Genomic DNA, 12,217 nt, shown 5'->3' on the forward strand with positions numbered 1-12,217 from the left:
GTTCTGCCAGGCCTGCCCGATCTGCCAACGGACCTCACCAAAAACTCCTCCCCCCAGTCCGCTGATTCCTCTACCCATTATCGGGGTGCCCTTCGAGCGGATCGGGATGGATTTAGTGGGGCCGCTGCCAAAATCCGCCCGGGGACACGAGCACATACTGGTGATAGTCGACTATGCCACCCGGTACCCCGAGGCCGTTCCCCTACGAAAGGCAACTGCTAAGAACATCGCCCATGAACTATTCCTCCTGTGTAGCCGAGTCGGCATCCCAGCCGAGATCCTGACCGACCAGGGGACCCCCTTCATGTCCCGGCTAATGGCAGACCTCTGTCGACTCCTCAAAGTCAAACAGATTCGAATGACCGTTTACCACCCTCAGACGGACGGCTTGGTCGAGCGATTCAACCAAACCTTAAAGCGCATGCTGAGGCGGGTGGCGGCAGAAGATAGACGCGATTGGGACCAGATGCTGCCCTACGTCCTCTTCGGCATCCGAGAGGTCCCCCAGGCTTCTACGGGGTTCACCCCCTTTGAGCTCCTGTTCGGGAGGCAGCCCCGGGGCCTCTTGGATGTCGTAAGAGAGGCGTGGGAGCAGCAGCCACCCGCCCAACGAACCTCGATCGAGCACGTCCGTCTGATGCGAGAGAGAATCGACAGGGTGATGCCATTGGTCCGGGAGCACCTCAGTCGGGCACAGCAGGCCCAGCAACGACATTATAACCGGGCAGCGCAGCCACGGGAGTTCCGGCCGGGAGACCATGTGCTGGTCCTGGTCCCGAATGCAGCCTGCAAATTCTTGGCCACCTGGCAGGGGCCATATACCGTGACCGAGAAGGTGGGCCCGGTCACCTATCGTATCCGCCGGCCTGGACGAAGGCGCCAAGACCAACTGTTTCATATTAACTTGCTAAAACGGTGGGTCGGGTCCAGGGCCCAACTCTCGGCCCTCACCACCACCACTCCCGTGGTTGTTGACATGGACTCCCAATTGTCGGCGACCCAGAAGTCGGAGCTGCAGCACCTGGTCGGTCAGTTCTCCGATGTGTTCTCCCCACTCCCCGGGCGGACCAACGTCGTACGACACGACATCCGCACACCACCAGGGGTCATCGTCAGGCAGCGGCCCTATCGTGTACCGGAGGCTCGGAGACACGCCATCGAAGAGGAGATCAGGGAGATGTTGAGGTTAGGGGTAATCGAGCCATCACGGAGCCCGTGGTCCAGCCCCATCGTCATGGTCCCGAAGCCGGACGGCACCCTCCGCTTCTGCAACGACTTCCGCCGCCTCAATGAAATCTCCGAGTTTGACGGCTATCCAATGCCCAGGGTAGACGAGCTGCTGGACCGGCTCGGGAGGGCCCGGTACATCTCGACACTCGACCTAACAAAGGGGTATTGGCAGGTCGCCCTAACGGAGGAAGCCAAGCCCAAGACTGCTTTCTCCACCGCCAGTGGCCACTGGCAATACCGGACCCTCCCGTTCGGCCTGCACAGGGCACCGGCGACATTCCAACGGATGATGGATATCCTACTCCGGCCCCATCAAGCCTACGCAGCCGCCTACCTGGACGACGTCGTCATACACTCGGAGCGGTGGGAGGACCACCTCGAGCGACTGCGGAGGGTGCTGGGAGAGCTGCGAAAGGCTGGACTCACTGCCAACCCCCGAAAGTGCCACCTTGCCCGGGCGGAAGCCAAATATCTGGGGTTCCAGGTGGGACGGGGCCTGATCAAGCCCCAGGAGGCCAAAGTGACAGCCATTCTCTCCGCCCCACGACCCGCATCCAAGACGCAGGTGCGGGCTTTTCTGGGGTTGGCAGGGTATTACCGATGTTTTATCCCTAACTTCTCCTCCCTAGCCGCTCCCCTGACAGACTTGACCAGGAAGGGGCAACCGGAGAAGACACCTTGGGGGCCCGTGGAAGAGGAAGCGTTCCAGCGGATCAAGACTGCGCTGACGTCAGAGCCAGTCCTCCGGGCCCCGGACTTTAACAGCCCCTTTCTATTACAGACCGACGCCTCAGACACTGGGTTGGGAGCCGTCCTCTCCCAGGTCCAGGACGGTGAGGAACACCCAGTGGTCTACATCAGCCGGAAGCTGACCCCGGCAGAACGACGCTATGCCACCGTGGAGAGGGAGGCGCTGGCCGTCAAGTGGGCAGTCCTGGAGCTCAGGTATTATCTGCTGGGACGAAAATTCACTCTTGTCACTGACCATGCCCCTCTGCAGTGGATGGCCCGGGCGAAGGACACCAACGCCCGGGTGACTCGATGGTTCCTGGCGCTCCAGGACTTCCACTTCAGCGTGCAACATCGAGCAGGGACGGCCAACGCCAACGCCGACGGACTCTCCAGGATCTGGTCAGCTTTCGCAAGTCTGTCAGGGCACACTTCCCACCCAACCCCAACCTCCCCGTTGTGCAGGACGACCAGAGCAACGCTTGGGGGAGGGAGTGTGACACGTGTCCCGAAGCCTCATCAGCGTCGCCCTGGTAACACACGAGGAACACCTGAAAGTCCTCATCCCGGGCTGATCGGTCACGGCTGCTGGCAAATCAAGCGGCGGCCATATAAGCCGCCGCCAACCCGAACACAAGTGAGTGATCACTCCAGAAGACTGGATGTTAACGCCTGTTCTGATCTTCTCCCACAGAAAGCCCGTGACCGATCAGCACCGCCCCGCACGGACACGCCGCTCTGGGAGCACCAGGATCACCAGCACTACCAGCACTACCAGCACTACCACGGATGAGCACCCCGGCACGTGGTTTCTTCACTTTTATTAACAAATCCACCCTTCGGGGACTTCCCTGCCATTCTCTGTTGTCGTGTGATTCCTCACCCCGCCACACTACAAACTATACAGATATACAAATGAGGACATTGTAGAAAAAATTAAAAAAGTTCACTCCGGCCATGTGCTTCTCTGTCCATGTGAGTGGTTTTGTGTAGCATGTGGTTCATGTTCGCCCACGTGCTTTTCTCATTTTATTGTGTTGTTGCATGCAGTTTTTGTTTTTATCGGCTGCGTGCTTTCATGTTATGTTTTTTTCTTGTGCTGTGTAGCACGCAGCTTGTGTTCTTCATTGGTTGTATGCTTTCATGTTGTCATGTCTTGTGTGAGCATGCGGCTTATGAGTATTCTCATTAGCTGCTGTTCTATGGATGGTAAAATTCACCAATTCGGTATTGGCATAAAAGTTAGCAATGCGATGCATTAATTTAAAAAGTGTGCATCGGATACCAGTTGGCATTTATATCGTGATGCATCACATTTGCATTGTGTCACAGTCACCAGTTGAATCGCACTGCATTTCCCAGCATCCCTCTTACCACTCACCTGCACTCAGTCATAATCACTCACACCTGACCTCCATCAGGGAATCCTCCTCACCTGTTGCCACTAATCAAGCTCCCTTTAAGACTGCACTCAATCCATACCCTCATTGTCTGGTCTTGAGGTTACAAGCTCTTCGTCTGTCTTATCACTTACCTGCTGGATCCTTGTGGCTCTGTGGATGTCTTCCTCCAGTTGATTCTACTAAAGGGAAAGATAAGGACAATTGACTCCTCAGTTTATTGAGCTTCATTGAATTCTGAGTTATTGCACTTACCTGTTGAGGTTGCCTTCAGTTTGTTTAATAAAGAAGCTCTACCTTACACATCCTTGTATGCCTCTCCATCCAGTGTGTGACACATTGGCGTTCTGTAGTACACTGATTTCCTTTCCGAATATGGTATTTGGGTTCGGGCACATCCCTGCACCATACTGAATTGCATAGCTTTTTATTTTTTTTCCCATTGCCTCATATTGCATTGAAATCAGATTGAACTACATCATATTAGGGGTGAATTGTATCTCATCGTATCGGTAGTTGCTTCATATGTATCTTGAATGTATCGTATGGTTATGCATATTGCATCGGGCTCCGCTTTGGAGATGCTCATCCGCGTAGTCCTCTTGTTTTGGACATGGCCCGTGATTTGTTTTGCTGGCCATGAGTTGTTTTTGTTTTGTGTGAGCACTTTTGTCTTGTTTCCATGTGCTCTATTGTCTTGACCCCACCCATCTTGTTACCTCATTATTGGTAAGTTGCCCCACCTGTTGTCCCTCGTTACCCTCCTCATTTGCTCCCTATTTATTCTCCTTGTTCCGTGTCAGTTCGTCTTCATATGTTCTCTGGTTGTGTCCTGCTCCTGCCCTGCCTTTTCTTGCCCAGCCTGTCAAATTGCCAGCTGAGTTTTTCCAACACGGGGTTGTTTTGTTTTTATTAATAAAATACCATCTTCTACTACTGAGTCCTTGCCTCATCCTGCACTCCTGGCAGTTATGAAATGTTAGATGGGGATATTCTTGTAACATTCACATAAGAGAATTTTTCTTCAAACATAAAAAAAAAAAAAAAAACTGGACAGCACGTATACAAAACATTCCGTAATAACGTTTTCAAAATGGTAGGATGGAATGTTACTGTAACGTTCGCAGAAACCCCACAAAAAACTTTAATACGCTAAAAAAAACTGGGCTTTTTCAACATGTACAAAACTTTCTGAAATAACGTTTTCATAACTTATTAAATCGCATTTGGTCTCATACTGTATCGCGTATCTTGTCAGTGTGTGCACTTGCTTCGCCATTTTTAGTGATAAACAGGAAAGTGGGTTCAGCTGAATTGTAATAGTGATTTGTTAGAAGGGGTATAAAAAAGGTTATTATACCGCGGCAGCCCTCGTGTAAAGCCCTCCTAGTGTGAAGACCGAAGAGTGTAAAGACCATCGACTCAACCGTACGACTCCACCGGACAGGGACACCGGCAGAGGACATAAGTATCGACTTTTAATTATCCTATGTTATTCCTACTACTTGTTTCACTTCTGTTTTAGTTTTTATAACCAATTCATACTAATGTATGAATTACTAATGTATTAATGTTTCCAGATCAATACTATCACTACCACTCGCAAGCCACGCATCACACACTGTAGACAGCGCAATCCTATCAACCTGCGCACTTTGCCTATGTCTGCTAATACATTACTTTCTTTTTCTATTGGTCTCTGGAATTGTCAGTCTGATGTAAACAAAGCTGATTTCATTACTTCCATTACTAGTCATTCACGTTTAAACCTCATGGCCCTGACAGAGACCTGGATCAAACCAGAAGACACGTTACACCTGCAGCACTCGCCAATAATTTCTCCTTTTCCCACACCCCCCGTTTGACTGGAAGAGGTGGAGGTACTGGTCTGCTCATCTCTAATAATTGGAAATTTACTCCTTTACTATCTCTGAGTATCAACAGCTCTTTTGAATCACATTTGGTTACTACCTACCCTCTAAAAAAGCATTTTGTAGTTGTTTATCGTCCTCCAGGATTACTAGGTAACTTTGTGGATGAATTAGATTTATTGCTCTCAACCTTTCCTGAGGATGGTACTCCCTTTGTCTTACTTGGAGACTACAACATCCACCTAGATAAACCTCAGGCTGCAGACTTCCACACTCTGCCTGCGTCTTTTGATCTCAAGACAGTGCTAACTATGGCTACTCACAAATCAGGCAACCATCTGGACCTTATTTACACACGACACTGCTCCACTGATCATGTGCTGGTTACTCCACTACACACCTCAGATCACTTCCTTCTCACTCTTAACCTCAACATGATTCCTGACACATCACATACCCCTCCACATGTCACTTTTCGACGTAACTTGCGTTCACTCTCACCCTCCCGGCTATCTGCTATGGTTTCATCTTCACTTCCTTCCCCTAAACAGTTATCCTCTCTTGATGCTAACAGTGCTGCTGATACTTTCTGTTCCACTCTGACGTCTTGTTTAAACACTTTCTGCCCCTTATCTTCCAAGCCAGCCCGTACCACCTCTTCTGCCCCTTGGCTATCTGATGTTCTCCGCGAACATCGTTCTAAACTCATCTGTCCCTTGGCTATCTGATGTTCTCCGCGAACATCGTTCTAAACTCAGGGCCGCAGAAAGGGTATGGCGCAAATCACGAAATCCTTCTGACCTTAATTTACGGTCAGAAGGACCGTAAATTATCACTCCTCTCTGACTTCTCTGCTAATGTTTCCACTGCTAAAAGGACATACTATCATGACAAAATTAACAATTCGCCTAACTCTCGCATGCTCTTTAAAACATTTTCCTCCCTCCTTTGTCCTCCTCCTCCTCCTCCTTCATCATATCTAACAGCTGACGACTTTGCCACATTCTTCGTTAATAAAATTACAAACCTCACTGCACAATTTTCCACACCACAATCTATCAAACATATCTTTCCAGCAAACATACACTCGTTCACATCCTTCTCTCCACTCTCTGAGGCAGAGGTCTCTAAACTCATCCTTTCCAGTCATCCTACTACCTGTCCGTTTGATCCTATTCCATCTCATCTCCTTCAAGCCATTTCTCCTGCAGTTGTACCTGCACTCACTCACATCGTTAATGCATCCCTTCACACTGGAATTTTTCCCTCAGCATTTAAACAGGCTCGTATAACTCCACTTCTTAAAAAACCCACTCTTAACCCAACTCTTTTAGGGAACTATAGACCGGTTTCCCTTCTTCGTTTTATTGCAAAAACACTTGAACGAGTTGTGTTCAACCAAGTCTCTGTCTTTCTCACACAGATCAACCTCCTGGACAGTAACCAATCTGGCTTCAGAAGTGGACATTCGACCGAAACTGCCTTGCTTTCTGTTGTTGAAGCCCTAAGACTTGCAAAATCGGCTTCCAAATCTTCATTACTTAACTTGCTGGATCTGTCTGATGCTTTTGATACGGTCAACCATCAGATCCTCTTCTCAACCCTATTGAGAAAGGGCATCTCAGGAACCGCACTCCAGTGGTTTGAGTCTTACCTCTCTGATAGGTCCTTCAAAGTATCTTGGAGAGGTGAGGTATCCAAGTCGCAACATCTAGCTACTGGGGTGCCTCAGGGCTCAGTTCTTCGACCAATTCTCTTTTCTGTCTACATGGCATCACTAGGTTCTGTCATTCAGAAACATGGCTTTTCATATCACTGCTTTGCTGATGACACTCAACTCTACCTCTCATTCCATCCTGATGATCCGACGATAGCTGCTCGCATCTCAGCGTGTCTAACAGACATTTCTTGCTGGATGATGGGCCATCACCTTCAACTCAACCTAGCTAAGACAGAACTGTTTGTAGTTTCAGCTAACCCATCGCTTCATCACAATCTCACCTTCCAGTTAGGCTCATCTACCATAACTCCTTCAAAAACAGCCAGAAACCTTGGAGTTGTGATTGATGATAAGCTAAATTTCTCAGACCACATTGCTAAAACTGCCCGGTCCTGCAGATTTGCATTATACAATATTAAGAAGATCAGGCCTTTTCTCTCGGAACATGCAACACAACTCCTTGTTCAGGCTCTTGTTCTGTCCAGACTTGACTATTGCAATGCTCTCTTGGCAGGTCTTCCAGCCAATTCTATTAAACCTCTACAATTAATCCAAAATGCCGCTGCAAGATTAATCTTTAATGAGCCGAAAATAACGCATGTCACTCCTCTGTTCATCAATTTGCACTGGCTACCAATAGCTGCTCGCATTAAATTCAAGGCATTAATGTTTGCCTACAGAACCACCACTGGCTCTGCACCCCTTTACCTAAATTCATTAATTCAGACTTATATGCCCTCTAGAAGTTTGCGTTCTTCAAGTGAATGACACATTATTGTACCATCCCAAAGACACACAAAAACACTTTCACAGACTTTTTCATTAACTGTTCCCAACTGTTCCCATGACCTGCCCAATTCAATCAGAGCTCTAGCACTGTCTATTCTAATTTTATTTTATCTATGTCTTTTTATTAAAAAATATAATAATTAATAATAATAATAATATTTATCTGTACTGCGTTAGGCTAACTGAGACTTGTAATAGCACTTGCACGTTGTCGCTCTTTTGTTGACGCTCGCTAAATCGTTCAATTGCTTTCTTATGTGCGCTGTTTTATCGGTACTTTCGCTTTCAATGTTGATCACGTTCAGCAAGGAGGGGAGAGGATGGAAAGTGGGGAGGCACAGTAACTCGTTTGGGGGGGCCACGGCCCGCGAGTGCCCCCCTTGGCGCCGGCCCTGCTGTGCGCTCTCTCCTTTGAGCACGTGCCGCAATGTCTTCAAGCAGTACCAAGTGTGCCATGCCTCCAAACACAAGGTGAGAAACAATAATCACCGTTTATATAAGGATAGATCAGGTGATTTGTTGTTTGCACCTCTAATTTTAGAGGTGCAAACAACATTTTTTTTTTGTTTGCACCTAAAAAAAACAAAAAAATGAGACCCAGTGTTTTCACAAGAAGGACAGCTGAATGTCCTTGTAATGCCAGACTACACGTGATAATATGCACCCCCAGATGTGTTCAAGAACTTGCAAGTGTCTTCGTAGAAGAGTGAAGTTATATCTCACAGAAAGAACTGGCAAATCTTTCTCAGTCCATTAAGATGAGATGTACTGTAGTACTTAAAGCAGCTGGTGGACACATCGTATACTGACTGCTACTTACTGACTGCTAGTGTTGAAATTGACCCCCGCTCAGGGACTCTTTGTTTCATTTCTGTTCATCAAATGTCTGTAAAATTTATTCTGTTTATGTCTTAGTTGTTGAATAGTATGTTCATACAAACATTTACACAAGAAATTTGTTGGAAAAAAACCAAGTGGGAAAAAGTGTTCTTTACTTTATAAATGTTTACTTTACAGTTCTCCTTGACAACTATTACATTGGCAGGAGTTGATGTGGTCGGTGCTACTGTTGTGTTACAAATCTTGAGAGATACAGGCTCAGAATCTTTTATTCTTGAATCTGTTCTGCCCTTTTCGGAGGTATCAAGGGAAGGGAGGAGTGTTCTGATTAGAGGAACTGGATTAAATACTCTTTCTGTTCCTCTGCATAGAGTACACCTGACTTCCAACCTGATCTGTGGAGAAGTATCCTTGGGAATTTGTCCATCTTTGCCAGTGGATGGGGTTACTGTCATCTTGGGTAACAATTTGTCTGGAGTATGGCAAGAGGTGATTCCACCTCCTGAGGTAGTGCCTATTTCACTCACAGAGAACTTCGACTTCTGCATCAAAATTTTCCTGAAGTATTTACAGCCTGTGTTGTGACTCCAGCAAGGAGTCGTGCGATGTCATTTGAGAAACAAGACGTGTCAAAATATGTTGTGCCTGGTTTGTCCACCCTTTCACATATTTCTCATAAGGAGTTGGTGGATGCGCAACAGAAAGATCTTGAGTTGCAGAAGTTGTTTGATGCTGTTATTTCCGTTTCAGGAGGTAAGAAGTGCTGTTAGTGGATGTTTTTTCCAAGATGAGGTTCTTCTAAGGAAGTACGTCGCTTATAAAAAGGATTTGCTGGATGAGTGTATAATCAAGTAGTGGTGCCGAAACCATTTCGAGATGTAGTACTACAACATGCACATGGTGAAGTTTCTGGACATATGGGTGTAAAAAAGACTTATGATCGAATTTTGCGACAATTTTATTGGCCCCAGTTGAAAAAGGATATTTCGTCTTTCATCAGAACGTGTTACACTTGTCAGGTAACTGGGAAGCCAAATCAGTCGTTGAAACCAGTGCCTCTGAGTCCCAAAACCGATACTAACTTTACGTCTCAAATGTTTACTGAAATTTTAAAAAAAGGTGCTTAAAGTGAAACATAGTCGGTCGAGCCTGTATCATCCTCAAAGTCAGGGTGCGATTGAACGGTCTCACCAGACTTTGAAGTCACTTTTGCGTACTTACAGTGTGGAGCTAAACCGTGACTGGGAGGAAGGTTTACCCTGGCTATTACTTGCTGCTAGGGAAGTACAGAAAGAGAGTATGGGATTTAGCCCAAATGATTTAGTTTTCGGTCATCGCATACGTGGACCTCTTTCTGTTTTGCGTGAGGGACTAGGTGAGGAAGATCCTCCGCAAAATTTGGTACAGTATGTGAATCGTTTTCATAGACGTTTGTTTTTGGCTGGATTGAGGGCACAGAAAAATCTTGCTGTTGTGCAAGAGAAGATGAAGCACTTTGATAAGCATGCTGAGAGTCGTGTCTTTACACCAGGTGATCAGGTGTTAATTTTGTTACCGTCTCCTGGGTCTCCTTTTTGTGCTAAGTTTACTGGGCCATGTCTGATGAAAATTATCAAGTTGCAACCCCAGATAGGCCAAAATCTAAGCAGTGTTTCCAAAAGCTTATCGTTCTCGAAATTCTGAAGTTCAACCAACGAAATCAGTTGCTCCTGTTGTCACTGCTTCTTTTGAGTCTTATCAACTTTTTGTTGAGGGAATAAAAGATATGGTTGTTAATGAGGACATAGGTGTTCCTGAAGATTGTGTTTTGCTTCCTCGATTTAAAGAATTCAGAGACTCTTCAGAATTTAGATCTTTGAAACATTTGACAGAGGTTCAAAACAAAGACCTAACCCAGTTGTTATGGGAGTTTCCTGGCTTGCTCTCAGATATACCCACTCGTACTCCTCTGATACAGCATAATGTTGAATGTTGATGCCTATTCGTCAACGTTTTTAAAGGGCTCCAGTCAGTAAGAGGAGAGCATTGGAATCTGAAATTCAATATATGCTTGAGAACGGAATAGCTGTTCCATCATGCTCAAGTTGGGCTTCACCTTGCTTGTTAGTGAGGAAAGCAGATACAACTTATAGATTTTGCACTGACTATCGCAAGCTAAATGCCATCACTAAGCCCGATGCTTTTCCACTTCCTCGAATGGAGGACTGTGTAGATCAGGTGGGTACAGCTAATTTTGTGAGCAAACTAGATCTTCTTAAGGGATATTGGCAAGTGCCTTTAACTCCTAGAGCTAGAGAAGTAACCTCATTTATTACATCGTCTAGTTTATACTCATACTCTGTTATGAGTTTTGGTTTACGAAATGCACCTGCCACCTTCCAGAGATTGATGAACCGAGTGGTATTTGGGCTAGAGGGGTGTGCAGTGTATTTGGATGATGTTATTGTTTTTAGTGAGACCTGGGAACAACATTTAGTTCATTTGCGAGCTCTTTTAACCTGTTAACCTTCGCCCCCATTTGGGGCCTCACAGGTGAAAATAACCTACCTAAATTAAAATGATAACAGTTCATGTCAAAGTGTGCTACACAAACAAATTAGGTATCTTTGGAAAGAAGACGTTCTAGGCTTTACTATATATCATCCAGAGTTGATAATGTTCAAAAAGATAAAAAGTTATAGACACTGACCTGCCTTGAAAAATATTTTTCCACACTTAATGTTTTTTTATTTCATATACAAATACATGAAATAAGTCCTGGAGCAATCCAGAAAAGTAATGGATTGAAAGCCACATGTCTCATGAGTTCGTATTTCAAATTTGAAGAAGATACCATGAAAAATGAGATTCCTGCAATATTTTTTCTGAAACTATTTATAGTCCCCCCACCCCCCTGTTTGAGGAAAAATAACCACCAAATGGATTGCAGAATTATACAAGCTATTTTAGTCATTATACATGTTCCTGCATAGTTTTTCAATTATAAAATAATAGACAGATTTATTTGAGCACTAAAAAAATAAAAAAATAATTATTTGAGTAATAAAAATAGAAAAAAAATGCTTTGTATATAGTATGTATACTGAAGTATTCTGATTGCCAGACATGAAGTGATATTGGCAGACATGATCATAGAGTCAGTAATCACACGCTGATGTGCTTCCATTCAGATGATAATCATACAGATGGGCCATATAATCAATAATAGCTGATCATTGAATCACAATGATAGCTGTCATAGAGTCCGTAATAAACACGCTGATGTGCGTCCATACAGATTATAATCATGCAGATACGACCACATTCCCTACACACACAATACACACACATAAAATGTAGAAGAAAAAAAAAAAAGTTTTTTATGGATAAAGCAGATCGCTAAGTTACGCCCCGCTCAGATGACATGTGTCATAGCGTGCGTCACTGCTGGCAGGAGGGAGCGCCAAATTCAAATAAACTATATTCCGCTTTTCTGAGACTTTTTTTTCCATGGACGGTCTCATTCTGTTTGTAAAACTGTATGCTACAGCACCGTGTTGTTTTTTTACCAACAAGACGCTGTTTTTGAGCGTAATTTATTCCATAACGGACGCAAACAATAACTCTCCCGAAGAAATGAAACGTAAACAGAGGAATAT

Source organism: Barbus barbus (assembly GCF_936440315.1).
Source record: "Barbus barbus genome assembly, chromosome: 36".
NCBI classification, from domain to species: Eukaryota; Metazoa; Chordata; class Actinopteri; order Cypriniformes; family Cyprinidae; genus Barbus; species Barbus barbus.